Source organism: Rattus norvegicus, chromosome 2, assembly GCF_021556685.1.
Source record: "Rattus norvegicus strain SHRSP/BbbUtx chromosome 2, alternate assembly SHRSP_T2T, whole genome shotgun sequence".
Lineage (NCBI taxonomy): Eukaryota > Metazoa > Chordata > Mammalia > Rodentia > Muridae > Rattus > Rattus norvegicus.
Genome location: NC_141535.1, coordinates 171,451,809 through 171,463,891, shown reverse-complemented (window position 1 = coordinate 171,463,891; position 12,083 = coordinate 171,451,809). Strand labels below are relative to the sequence as shown.

Sequence of the window (12,083 nt, the reverse complement as noted above, 5' to 3'; positions counted from 1 at the left end):
CACTCAGATTAATCCTTTCACTTTTAAAAATTACTTTCCAATAGCTGATAGGCCTTGTTTCTCTTTCGGTGTAAAAACTTAGAAAACTGTTACAAAGAGCTTGGTGACGGGGAAGATGCACTTCTTATTGACAAACGATTTAACTGCTTTTCTTAAAGATAGAGATTAGCCCAGATTGTGGGCCCATTTCCTACTGTGCCCGTGGGTGAGGCAGAGCGGGAGAGCGGGAGAGCGGTGGCTACTGAAGGAACGTGGGGAGCCAGCATTTCCTTCCAGATGCTTCCAGATGAATACGAGTTTATACAGCAGCAGGGGCAGAGGTAACAGTGACCTCGCAGTTTGAGATTCTGTACTCTCATGAAGCAGATTCGTTTGGCTCCTTCAGCTTTTCCCTCTCTCCTTGAAAGACGACGGTGTGTGGATGTTACTACCAGTTTTATGGCCCGACCTGTGTCCACATGAGTGCACACACACTCACAGGCCCCTTAGCTCAACGCTAAGATAGAAGAAGCTGTGTTCCCACCATTTCCCCTTCACTACCCAAGTCTCCATGCATTGAAGTCGCATTTCTATCCTCCAGGGTTTGTCTCAGGGCATGGCCATGTGCCAGGCATAGTTAGTGACCAGCATGTAACCACAGGTAAGAGCCCTTCACTGAGAGCGATTCTGTGGCTTCTCGGGGCCCCAGCATTTCCTGGCATGTGCGGTTGTGAGGCCATCTGTATTCTCTGGTACTCCATGAAATGCCCATCTAGAGGCTCAGAGCCTCTGTAGGAAGACAGCAGTCACAACCACAGATCTATCGGGTCAAGCCACACCCAGTATATTTCCAAACACGGGCCTGGGGCTGTCTGTCTGAGGCTTCCCCGGAGTCTTATAAAGTGGGTTTGAGTTGGTGACAATAACTATCTCTTTCATTGGTTAAGAACACTCATGCTGGTGTGGCAAGCATCTACTTCCTAATTCTTTTTGAGTGCCTGTTCTATCCCTTTACAAGGAGAGAGATGGCAGGAGTCACTGAAAGGACCCCCATGGTCAGCTATGGCAATGCTGTACCCTTACGAGTCAAACTTACTCCCTAAGCTCTCGGCTCTACCACGTGGACGCTGTGTGGGTTTGCACCATTTACCACTGGGAACACATTTCCATTTCATTCCCACGCCAGCCAGGCAGGGCTGAGGGGAAATCACGCTTCCCCCTGGAGCGCCTTCAAGCTGTCTGTAATGCTGGCTGTGCGCCATCTGCTGGTAAGCGGAGGTAAACCCGACTCTTCGGGGCAACAGGGACGTTTCAAAAGATTTCATCTTGCCCTCTGATTTTCATTGAAGGAAATTCAGGGTTAAAGGGAATGACAGGTTTGACTGAGTTCTCACAGTAGTCGAGTCTGGCGGTTAAGAGCAAGCATTCTGGCGTCTTCGAGTCTAAATCCCGCCTTGGCAGTCAAGAATGAGTGTAACCTTGGGCAAATTTCGAAACTTCTCAGTAATCAGTTTGTTATCTACCAGATGAAGAGCATAGTGCTTGCTACCTCGGGGTTTTAAAGAAGATTAAATTAGGCAGCGCATGTGGAAGTGCTTAGCACTGTGTTTGACCCCCATGCGAGGCAAACGGCTAGAACATTCTTTCTCCTGCAGCTGTTGGTTTGTATTGACAATTTTTTTTAGAGATGACACGGTCCAAATTAGCTGTTTAGGGCTCAGAATAAGTGAGTAAAGCACCCAGACAGCATGAAGAAGGGAATATCGGGGAGACAGTGCTTGGAGCCATTGTTAGTCAGATTCACTGAATCGGTTGAGTGGGTGTGGATAAAGAGGTTGGTGATGGGGCCTTGAGAAAGCGTCACCTGGCATCATTTACATGCGTCCCAAGAGACCCAGTGTCACCACCACAATCTAGACTCTTCTCTGGCTTCCTCTGCCTTTGGAATGATGACATTTAGAAAGAACACTTTCTCAGTTCTACAAAGACTGCATCCCCTAAGGAAGCTTGCCTAGTTCCAGTCTCTGGCTAGAAGTTGACCTGGAATCTGGAACCAAACACACAGTTCTCCACCCCTGCAGCTCATAGCAGACATTCTGAGTGGTGGCCCAAGCCACGGAACGAGAGCCCAAGCCAAGCCATAGATGCCAGTGTCGCAGGGCAGAGCAGGGCAGGAATGCATCTGAGGTAGCAAGGGAGACAAGCATGCGGAACTGACCTCTCTATGCGGCTAGGCAGAGGAAGTCGGAGGACAAATATGTGCACTCAGTCTGAAGATGTGCTTTATAACCTCAGGTAATACTTTTATACTATGGGTACTGTTTTCTTTTCTGCTTGTTTTGGGTTTTTGTGATGGGGTCTCATGTAGCACAATGTGTTCTTAATTGTTATGTAGCTGAGGTTAGCCTCACATTCCTGATCTCTTTGCCTCTACCTCCAGAGTGCCGAGGGGTCATTGGCGTGTACTACCACACCCAATTTGGCACTATTCCCCCAGACACACACGTCTTTTTTCTTATCGTTTTTCTGTTCTTGGAGTGTATATCACACAGCATCCAGTATGATTAGAGTTTTAGACACTTAGGCAGAAATGGATATAGAGAGACAGATGATGAACAGGCATTTCTTGGAGATCATTCCTCTCTCCCCAACAGCACTGCAGTCTTCAGCAGAAGTGGTTCTGTGCTGGAATCTGGAGCGCACAGAGGAAGGGGAGAAGAAAGTGAAGGTAAAACATGGGTTTTCCGAGAGGACAAGAAGACGGCTCCATGGCCTGCAGCAGCAGCACAGGCCATTTTCTTCACTCCCTTTCTCTTAGGCCTTGCATCTCCTCATTTAATCCATTAGTATTTGTTGAGGATACCATTGGTACCCGGCACCATGCCAGGCGCTGACAGACAGCACACAGGCTCCCCTAAGAAATCCCACAGTACACACTGTCCTGGTACTTTCTGCACCGAGCAGGTTACAGCCCACAGTAACACCGGCTTTCTGGCAGAGGCCTGTCTGGGGCACAGAGAGAGAGTCCAAAACAGGGTCCGGAAAAGTTAGGGACACTTCTGCAGTAACTAACTCAGAAACACAGACAGACAAGCAAGTGTCAGGTGAAGTAGAGGAGGGATGTGACACCCGGTCAGCCAAAGGGCATCTTGGGAAAAGCTTGAGGCTTAGGAGGATTTGGGCGCTGATCCTTGGGGATAGGGAATATGTGTGTAGGAGGCTGGGAGAATCGGGCAGTGCTATACCAAGAGGGCCACGTGGACTCGAATCAGTTCTCCAGCTTCATCCTAAAGACTACAGGCCGGTGTCAAGCCTTTCCATGAAGAAGTAACCTAAAACATCATTCTTTAAAATATAATTTTGTTTTAGATTTATGTATATGAGTTTTGCCTGCATGTCTGAGAGCCACGTGCGTGCCTAGGTGCCTGCAGAGATTCCCTGGACTGAAATTATGGGTGCCGAAAGTCAACCTGGGGTCCTCTACACAAGTAGTAAGAGCTTTTAACCACTGAGGCATCTCTCCACTCCAGCAAACAGCAGTTTTGAGAGCAACCTGGCTCAGACTAGTTCTTGTCCTGGTGTGGACTAGCCCGTGGCTAAGAAAAGAAGTATAGACTTCTTGCAGTGAACTGCAAAAAATCGGTGGTAAAGGCCTAACCTGGTGTCAATAAGGATGAGGGACGTCACAGTCTCTAAAGTTGGCCCAGGCAAGATGGCATCTGGGAATGTCACTTTGAGCATCTGGCTCCGGTCATTTGATTTTTCTATTTTCACTATGCTAATTCAGTGTAGGGAGGGCCAGGATTCCCTCTCAGTGGGCATTTGCTCCAGAGCGTGTAGAGTGTGGCTTTGGAGGGCTTGCCCTCAGCCATACTGAATGTCATGAGAACGTCCTGAAACAAACTGTAGCAGCAGCATCCTGGGACTATGTGTTCCCAGATTCTAGATGGAGTCTGCAAGGTGTTTCAGTAGGACTTTCCATACACCCAGGTGCCTTTTCTATTTATTTATTTCTTATACTGGGGATTGAGTTTAGGGCCTCCATGCACGCTAGGATAATGCTCTAACAAAACAAAACAAAACAAAACAAACAAAAAAAGAATTTCATTTGAGACAAGCTCTTTCTGAGTTGACTAGGCTGTCCTTGAACTTACAACCCTTCTGCCTCAGGCGTAACAGATGCTACTACTGACGGCATGCTTCTGTGTACCTGGTTCATGATGCTTTTCAGTGTGAGGGCCGAAAGCCAAGGGGACTCCTCGGGCTCCGTTGTTTCTCCACCTTACACCTCTGATCAGGTGACTTTCTTATCACATTCCTCCTGGGACCTGATATGGAACAGGCAGAAGTAAAACATTGCCCACAAATCTATTCAGCTATTCAGCGAGCTCACCTGGTTCCTCCCGCCTGGCTGCCAGTCGAGTTGCTTAGCTGTGCTTGAGATACAACAGCAACAGAACCCCCTCCATTGGGAGGAAGAAGGGGTCCCCATGAGGCCGGTGGCTGTTGGTCATTTCCTTCTGGAAATTCTCCTCAAAGCAGGTAGATGACTTATGGGATACCTATAGATTGGATTCGGGAGGGCTCTCCCTCCTACAGACAGAGAAGCTAGGTAAAGACTGGCTGGCCTCTCCACCTGCAAAGCCCACTTTGCAGTTACAAACAGTAAGATTAAAGCACATAGCTAGGATTCTGACAGTGTCTATTTTTTAGAACCAGACAACAAAATAGCTTAAATGCAGTATAAATTTCCTTGCAGGAAGTGGAAAACACACAAAAGCACTGGAGGAGAAACAGGGAGACTGAACATCGAACAGCCTGTCTTTCTCACGTAACTGCAAGCGGACTACCATTCTAGACTGATTTAATAGCCGTTACCGGATGATAATAATGAAGGCAATTCATGATTAGTGCTTTTGAAGTGAGCATTTCCGGGTTTTTAAAAGAATGCCCTTGGAGCTCGAAGAACTTATATAGGAAAGGAGCTGTGGTGAAGAAGTGGGGTTCTCAGTGTGATACCCTCTGTGGTACACAGAAGATTTGCAAGTCAAACCGCATTTGCATCTAATTTCTCAGAATACAAGTCACAACGGATTACTTCGAGGTGAAAAATTCTAAAGACGCTTGGAAACCTCTTTGATTACACCAGGACAAAGAAAACCAAGCAAGGAAAGAACGTGGGACTTAAAACCCAGTCTGCCATGTGAAAGTGCAAGGACTGAGAGGTCCACGGGAATTCTAGTGCAGGACCATGAACCACCATGCTCCGCCCACTTTGTGGCCGTGAGTTTTTGTTTCGACATGCTAATGGCATGTTAGCTGGACTCTCTTCAGGCCTGCTCCCTGACCCCCTGCTGAGTCGCCATACAGCTGGGATATAAGACTATGATGCAAAAAATGCTACCTTTAGTCCTAGCCCTGGGGAGACTGAGGCAGAGGATCAACTTGGAGACCAGCCAAGTGGGCTACATAGCACAATCCCATCTCCAAAAGGAAAGGAAAAAGGCCAGTGACACGGTAGGCGTATGATCATGGATGGACAGCGTGGCTTTCATGCCACTGTTTTCACGTCTGCTGCCCTGCTCCACCCCTTACTTCTGGGTTTCAGCTAACAGGAGATGAGAGGGTGCATGGAGAACGTGCCCCACGCTTTATGGTTGCCTTGCCACCGCATATCCTAGACAGAAACGGGGCTACCTGGTCTCAGCTGGTTACAAGAAGTGCTAGGAAGTGTGGCTATTTTTCTGGTCAGTGTGGCTTTAAAGACCTCCATAAATACACGATACACCATAAATATACAAATATATAAACATATTTTATATTATATTTATTATTTTATTTATATTTATATATCATTTATTATTTATCACTATATATTATATGTATGCATTTGTGTATATAAATATGTATCTATGTATATACATACGTATATGTATATATATAATATTATAAATAAGCCAGGACCATGGCCATAAGCAGAACAAATGATGTCCCTGGCCTCCCTTGGGAATCTGCCAGGCGTGTCTACATTTGCATTAGAAACATCAGGCTCCAGACTTCAGGTTCTGTGTTTCCAAATGCAGAAAATCATTCAGGTGGGATTTCTTGTCACCGACACAATCCCAGGAGAGGGAGCAAAGGCTCCTCTAAGTGGGGCAGGAGAGCACAGTGCTGTACACTGTGGTCTAGTGGACCCTGGCCTGTTCCTGCTGTTGACCTAGAGGAGTAGAACCTTATTCCCAGCTCTTTCTCCTCACACTCACCCACCATCCCTTCTAGAGTTGCACAACCTGCGTTCTGGTGTTTCCGTTCGGTAAGTTTTTGTTTTCTTATTGTTTGAGTGGTTCATTGTGTGACTCAGGTTAACCTGGAATTCACTGTGTAACAAAAGGTGGCCTTGAACTTGCAATCTTCCTGCCTTGACTGGACTGCTGGGGCTACAGGAAAATGCATCAGGCATAATTTATTATTAGTGTGTGTGTGTGTGTGTGTGTGTGTGTCTCTGTGTGTGTCTCTGTGTCTGTGTGTGTGTCTGTGTCTGTGTGTGTGTCTGTGTCTGTGTGTGTCTGTGTGTGTGTGTGTGTCTGTGTGTGTGTGTGTGTGTCTGTGTGTGTCTGTGTGTGTGTGTGTGTGTGTGTGTGATGAGAACCATGAGGAGGTCAAGGGAAAACTTTATGAACTCAGTTCTTTTCTTTACCATTATGTGGGCTCCAGGGGTCAAACTCAAACCCAGGTCCCCAAGCTGGCTCTGCAAACACCTTTACCTGCTAATTCAACTCATTGATCCCTACTTTAAAAAAAGAAAGGTAGTCCTGATGTTCTGGAACTTGCTTGGTTAAACCGTGCTGGCCTTGAACTCAAGAGATGGAATCCAAGAGCTGACATTAAAGGTGTGTGCCATCACTGCTGGCAAAGGAAACAAAACAAAAACAAAACCAAAAAAACCAAGCCCAAGGAAAAGGAAACAAAATTAAAAAGCAACCTTTTAAGAAGTATTTTTGTCTTTGAGACAGGGTTTTACTACGTGGCTAAGACTAACCTTGAATTCCAGTGCTCAACTGACCTTCCTACAGGATGCTCTCCAGTACCAGCAGGGCGACCTGTGCTGCTGCTATACTTGGGATCTCAGTAGGATTCCTATCCCTGTGCTAAAACAACATCACCAAGCAGCATGGGAGAGTGTTTATTTCTCCTACAGCACAGTCCACTGGCAGGAGCTCAAGCAGGGCAGAAACCGAGGCAGGAGCTGATACAGAGGCAATGTGGGATCACTGCTTACTGACTTGCTCCCACTGGCTTGCTCAGTTTGCTTTCTTTCTTTCTTTCTTTCTTTCTTTCTTTCTTTCTTTCTTTCTTTCTTTCTTTCTTTCTTTCTTTCTTTTTTTTTTCCGGAGCTGGGGTCCGAACCCAGGGCCTTGCGCTTACCTAGGTAAGAGCTCTACCACTGAGCTAAATCCCCAGCCCTCAGTCTGCTTTCTTACAGAACCCAGGACAAGCTGCCTAGGGGTGGCACCACCTACAATAGGCTCCTCCCCCTGCCCCCAATACTCATTAAAAAGAAAGCGCTCCACAGGCTTGCCTGCAGCCTGATTTTAGGGTGGCGTTTCTCAATTGAGGTTCCCTCAATGACTCCAGCTGTGTCACACTGACATAAACTAGCCAGCACACCTGGATTGATTTCTTTCCTGCCGCTGCTGCAAGCCTTTACTTAAAACCGTGAAATCAATTTTTATTAAAAATCACAGCAAACAAAGCAGATAAGGTTTGAGCACACAGAGCTGGAAAAGCACTAGGCTCCAAACACCTCAGGAGGCAGATACGCCGCGCTAATGTGGGCACTAGTCTGCCGCTCTCCAGCTTTGCTCCTCCAGCATGGCTCCCCAGACCTCAAGAATGATTTGCAGGGCCTGTCCTTAGGCGATGGGAGCCCTGGCTCGGGTGAATGTCAACCTGTTCTAACCACAAGGATCAGGCTTCTCGATGGATTTCAGATGAATAATTTAACTTCATAAAGCGACTTCTCCACGGAGCCTCCCTGGACAGACACTCTTACAAGGGCTGTGATTTAAGGCGGGAAGGAGGGACCCAGAACAGAAGGACATTGAAACAGACCGCATGGGGCCACCTGCCTAAACAGTAACCAGAGCAGCATCCACAGGTCATCTCTGGGTCTCTACGGTGATGGGGCCACTTCCGGAAGATCTTTGTCCGATTAGTAAGCAGAGCCCAGGTCATTTCAGAGCCCCTGTGTCTGTGACAGGACGCCTGAAGTACATGGCTTGCTGAGTGACAGTCTTCCTATGCTGCAGGTTCAAGGGCTGCCAGGCTTGTGTCCCTCCCCACCATCACCACCACCAGGGCTGTCACTCAGCCCTGTGATGATGACGAATGGATAAGACAGGATTTTTTTTTCAAATTCTCAAGCAAAGTCAAGGATCCAGATGTAACTCTAATGCAGGCAACCGTTTCAAAAGTGGGAAAGCACAGCACAGATCCTCCGAGGCAAGAGGCGAAGGAGCCAGGCCCCACCCACCCTCTGGCTTGGGGGTGGGGGGAACCTTCAGCGGTAGCTGAAGTGGGTGGGGCTTTTGGGAAGAGAAGGGAGGTAGATAGAAGAGGAAGGAGGAGCCCTGCCTATATCCCCACCCCTGTCTTCCCGGGGCCTCGGGTGAGCAAGGGTGAGCTCCTGAGGACAAGACACTCACACAGCTTTTCCAACAGTCCGGACTTCTGGGCTGGGAGGTCATCACATGGACTGGCACTGGCAGCAGTATGCCAGAATTCTACCTCAGCGGCCACTTCATTAGATCATTAACCCCCATGACAGATGAGTGAACGGAAGCACGGAGAGACTGAATCACTTGCTCAGGTCACACAGCCAATGGCAAAGCTGAGGTTTATGTCCAGGAAATGTGACCCCAGATGTTATCTATGCTCCTTAGCACTGAGCCTGAGAGAAACAGGATTCTCAGCTTTGAAGGTTAGTTGTGGGAATCCTGGAGTTAAGAGGAACCAGAAGGGTGGAAAGAGATACAACATGTCCTGGTGGTTTTTTTTTTTAAACAAAAAATTTATACTAAAATATGTTAGTATAAGCCGGACAACGATGGCTCATGCTTTAGTCCCAACCCTCAGGAAGCAGAGGCAGGCAGAGCTCTGCGAGTTCAAGGCCAGCTATGACAACCAGGGGTAGACAAAGACACTTTGTCTCGAAAAACAACAAACAACAAACTATATATATATATACAACATATATATAATATATATTGTATAATAATATATGTTATATATTGTATGTATTGTGATATTGTATATATATTGTTGCATAGTAGAGATCGTAATACAGTGATTTAGTTGAAGAGACCCCCAAGTATGGTCCACCTCCCTCTTCATCCCCTCCTTACCTGCACAGACATATATATCCACATTCACAGGATCCATTAAGTGCATGTCATATAGATGGTGACTTCTAAAACTTTATGTAAGTGACGCTATGCTGTGTGACCCTCAGGAACATCTGCTGCTGTCTTCTTAACCTTGTATCTCTGAGATTGAGAGAGTGTTCTATGCTGACACACATGACTCATGTTCATCTATTTAATTTAATTTTTTATAGCTATGGGATGTTTTGTTGTTGCTTTTTTGAGATGAGGGAGTCTCTGTGTGTTGCTCAGAATGCTTTCTAACTCCAGAGCACAAATGATCCGGCCTAGCCTCAGCTTCCGGAGAGCTGGCAGTGTGCACCTCTGTTCTCAGCTCCTGCCTTCCAATCAGTGTTCCATTTCCTTATCACAAGGGATAGAGCCCGGGGCCTTGCACACGCATGCTTGGCAATCACTCTGCCTCTGAGCTTCATGTCCAGCCCTGCCCATATTATTGGAGCATAATAGCTAATCAGAAGGCCCACACATCTGCAAAATTGCAGCTCAGGGGATGTGTGGAGTGCTTATACTCATATATCCATCTCACAGCCTAAGGAAAGTAACCAGGGCTGGAGAGGTAGCTCGGGTGACAGAGTGCTTTCCCTGACTCACAGAGCCCTTGGGTCAGTCTCCCAGCACTGCACAAACTGGGCATCATCACAGCGCATGCCTGTAATCCCCGAACTCAGGAGGCAGAGGCAGGAGGATAGGATGTTCAATGTCTCCCTGAGGGGCTAGAAGTTAGGATTCCTCATAGGGAGAGAGATAAAGAGAAGGGTCATGATGAGGAAACAAAGGTGGTGAACTTCCAAGATAGCCAACTTCTTCCTCACACTCCTGACATAAGACAAAAGCCCAACAGCTTAAAACAAAGGACTGGTGGGCTCTCCTCCCTAGTCCCCTGCCTGTGGACATGTTCACGAAAGTTGTGGATGGTTCTTCTTTCCTGGTCTTGTTCTGAAGGACCAACCTTAACCTAGGGGAGGGAGACCCCCTTTGAAGACTCTTAAGACCCCAGCCCCATCTCTACTGTGTGTGTGTGTGTGTGTGTGTGTGTGTGTGTGTCTTGCTGTGTATTTCTTCACCCCCAATACAAGATTTTCTTTGATGCCTGAATTTTCCTGCAGGACCTCAGATCTCCCCACTGCTACCTGTTGAACTGGAGCTGTTTCTCTTGCCGTTTACTTCTTGAGCTGGCAGAGAAAATGAGCCCCATCAGGATCCCTTGATGGCAACGATCCTTGGCGACAAAGTGAGTCAGAGACCAACTGGTCTACCACACAAGACCCTGCCTAAAACCCAAACCGAAAATAAATAAATAAATAAATAATAAGATTTAGTCCTAATGTTATTCTAAAACACTGCAGGTCTAATGAGATGGATATTAGCCCTCAGACCAACACCAGGATTTAGAAACCCTGGCATAGCCTATCCCATGACCATTCATTTTCATTGCAAAACGGCACAAACACATTTTGACTTGAAATCACCCTATTTGCTGATGAACATTTGAGTCGCTCTCACTTTATTTACATTACTGCGGGGGTGTGCACTCACACCCACGGCTCACTAAGGGCGGATTTGCCACTTACAGCCTAATACAGCCTTAACCTGTGGCTCACCAGATCCCAGTTCTGCCTGAAGAGCAGGATGTGAAGGTTGCTCTCCTCCACAGCCGTGATCACAGGGCTTAGAATCCGAATGCCTCCTAATCTACACAGTGGGAAATAAATGGCTTCTCCTCATGATTTACATCTACATGCCACTGCTTCCAAGTGAGGAGAAACATCTCACTATGGGGGTTGCAGGGATCCCCTTTTTTGAATTGATTATTTATGTCTTAGGGGGGTGTTTTGCTTTGTTTGTTTTCCATTGGGTTGTCACCATCTTTATTAGTTTTAAGGACTCCTATATATACTACATGCATTCCCATATCAGCTGTTTATTGGGGGCAAGGCACTTTGTTTTAATTTTCAAAAGAGGGAGGAACTTTCACTTAATGCACTAAAGGATACGGAATGTGATATAAATTTCTATCGAGGTTCTAGAACTGATCGGAATGTATATGAATTGTGACAACTGAGCCTTAAGTTGTGATCGTTGGGAGGAGTTTAGGTTACCAAAAACCAGTCGCGCTAGGCTTGTCTTGGAAAGGCTTCAATTGCCGGCCACCACCTTTTGGGTGACATGCATGAATTATGAGCCGCACTGTGTCCGCACCTACATCATTTCATGAAGCCTGGGAGATGCGTCCCCACCCTCTCCGTGCAGAGCTCAGCAGCAACTGTGGAGGAACCCCGGGCTGTAAAGCAGGGAGAGCTGAGGAGTTTGTGGTGGGCTTTCTGTGAGACCGTAACCTTGGCCTTGCCCTGGGAAAATGCTGAACTGCAGACACTGGATAAATCAGTTACGACTGTGTCCTATGAATCCCGCAGGAATTTTCTGGAGAGTTATACCTGGGCTGGGTACTGACCCATTCAACGAGCTCACTGATTTCTCTAAAAGGGACCGAGGTGACATGCAAATCATGTGTAAGTGTCTTGGAAGGGAATTCGGAGAATAACATCTGTACCCTAAATTTAACCAAAATGCTAATTCCTAGACACACGTCTAAGGGTCCAATTCATCACCTTGTCTCCTCTTCCCTGTCACCAAAACTCGCACTAGGGAGGAGGTGAGAGG

The 12,083-nt window shown here is 47.0% G+C and overlaps 1 long non-coding RNA gene across 1 annotated transcript; it reads left to right on the top strand.

The window, feature by feature from the left end:
• The first annotated feature begins 4,337 nt into the window (after window positions 1-4,337).
• LOC147996320 (uncharacterized) lies at window positions 4,338-10,708 on the top strand. Its single transcript, XR_015672030.1, has 3 exons — window positions 4,338-4,521; window positions 4,739-5,496; window positions 10,529-10,708. It is a non-coding gene; the product is annotated as an uncharacterized LOC147996320 (long non-coding RNA).
• Window positions 10,709-12,083: the final 1,375 nt, after the last annotated feature.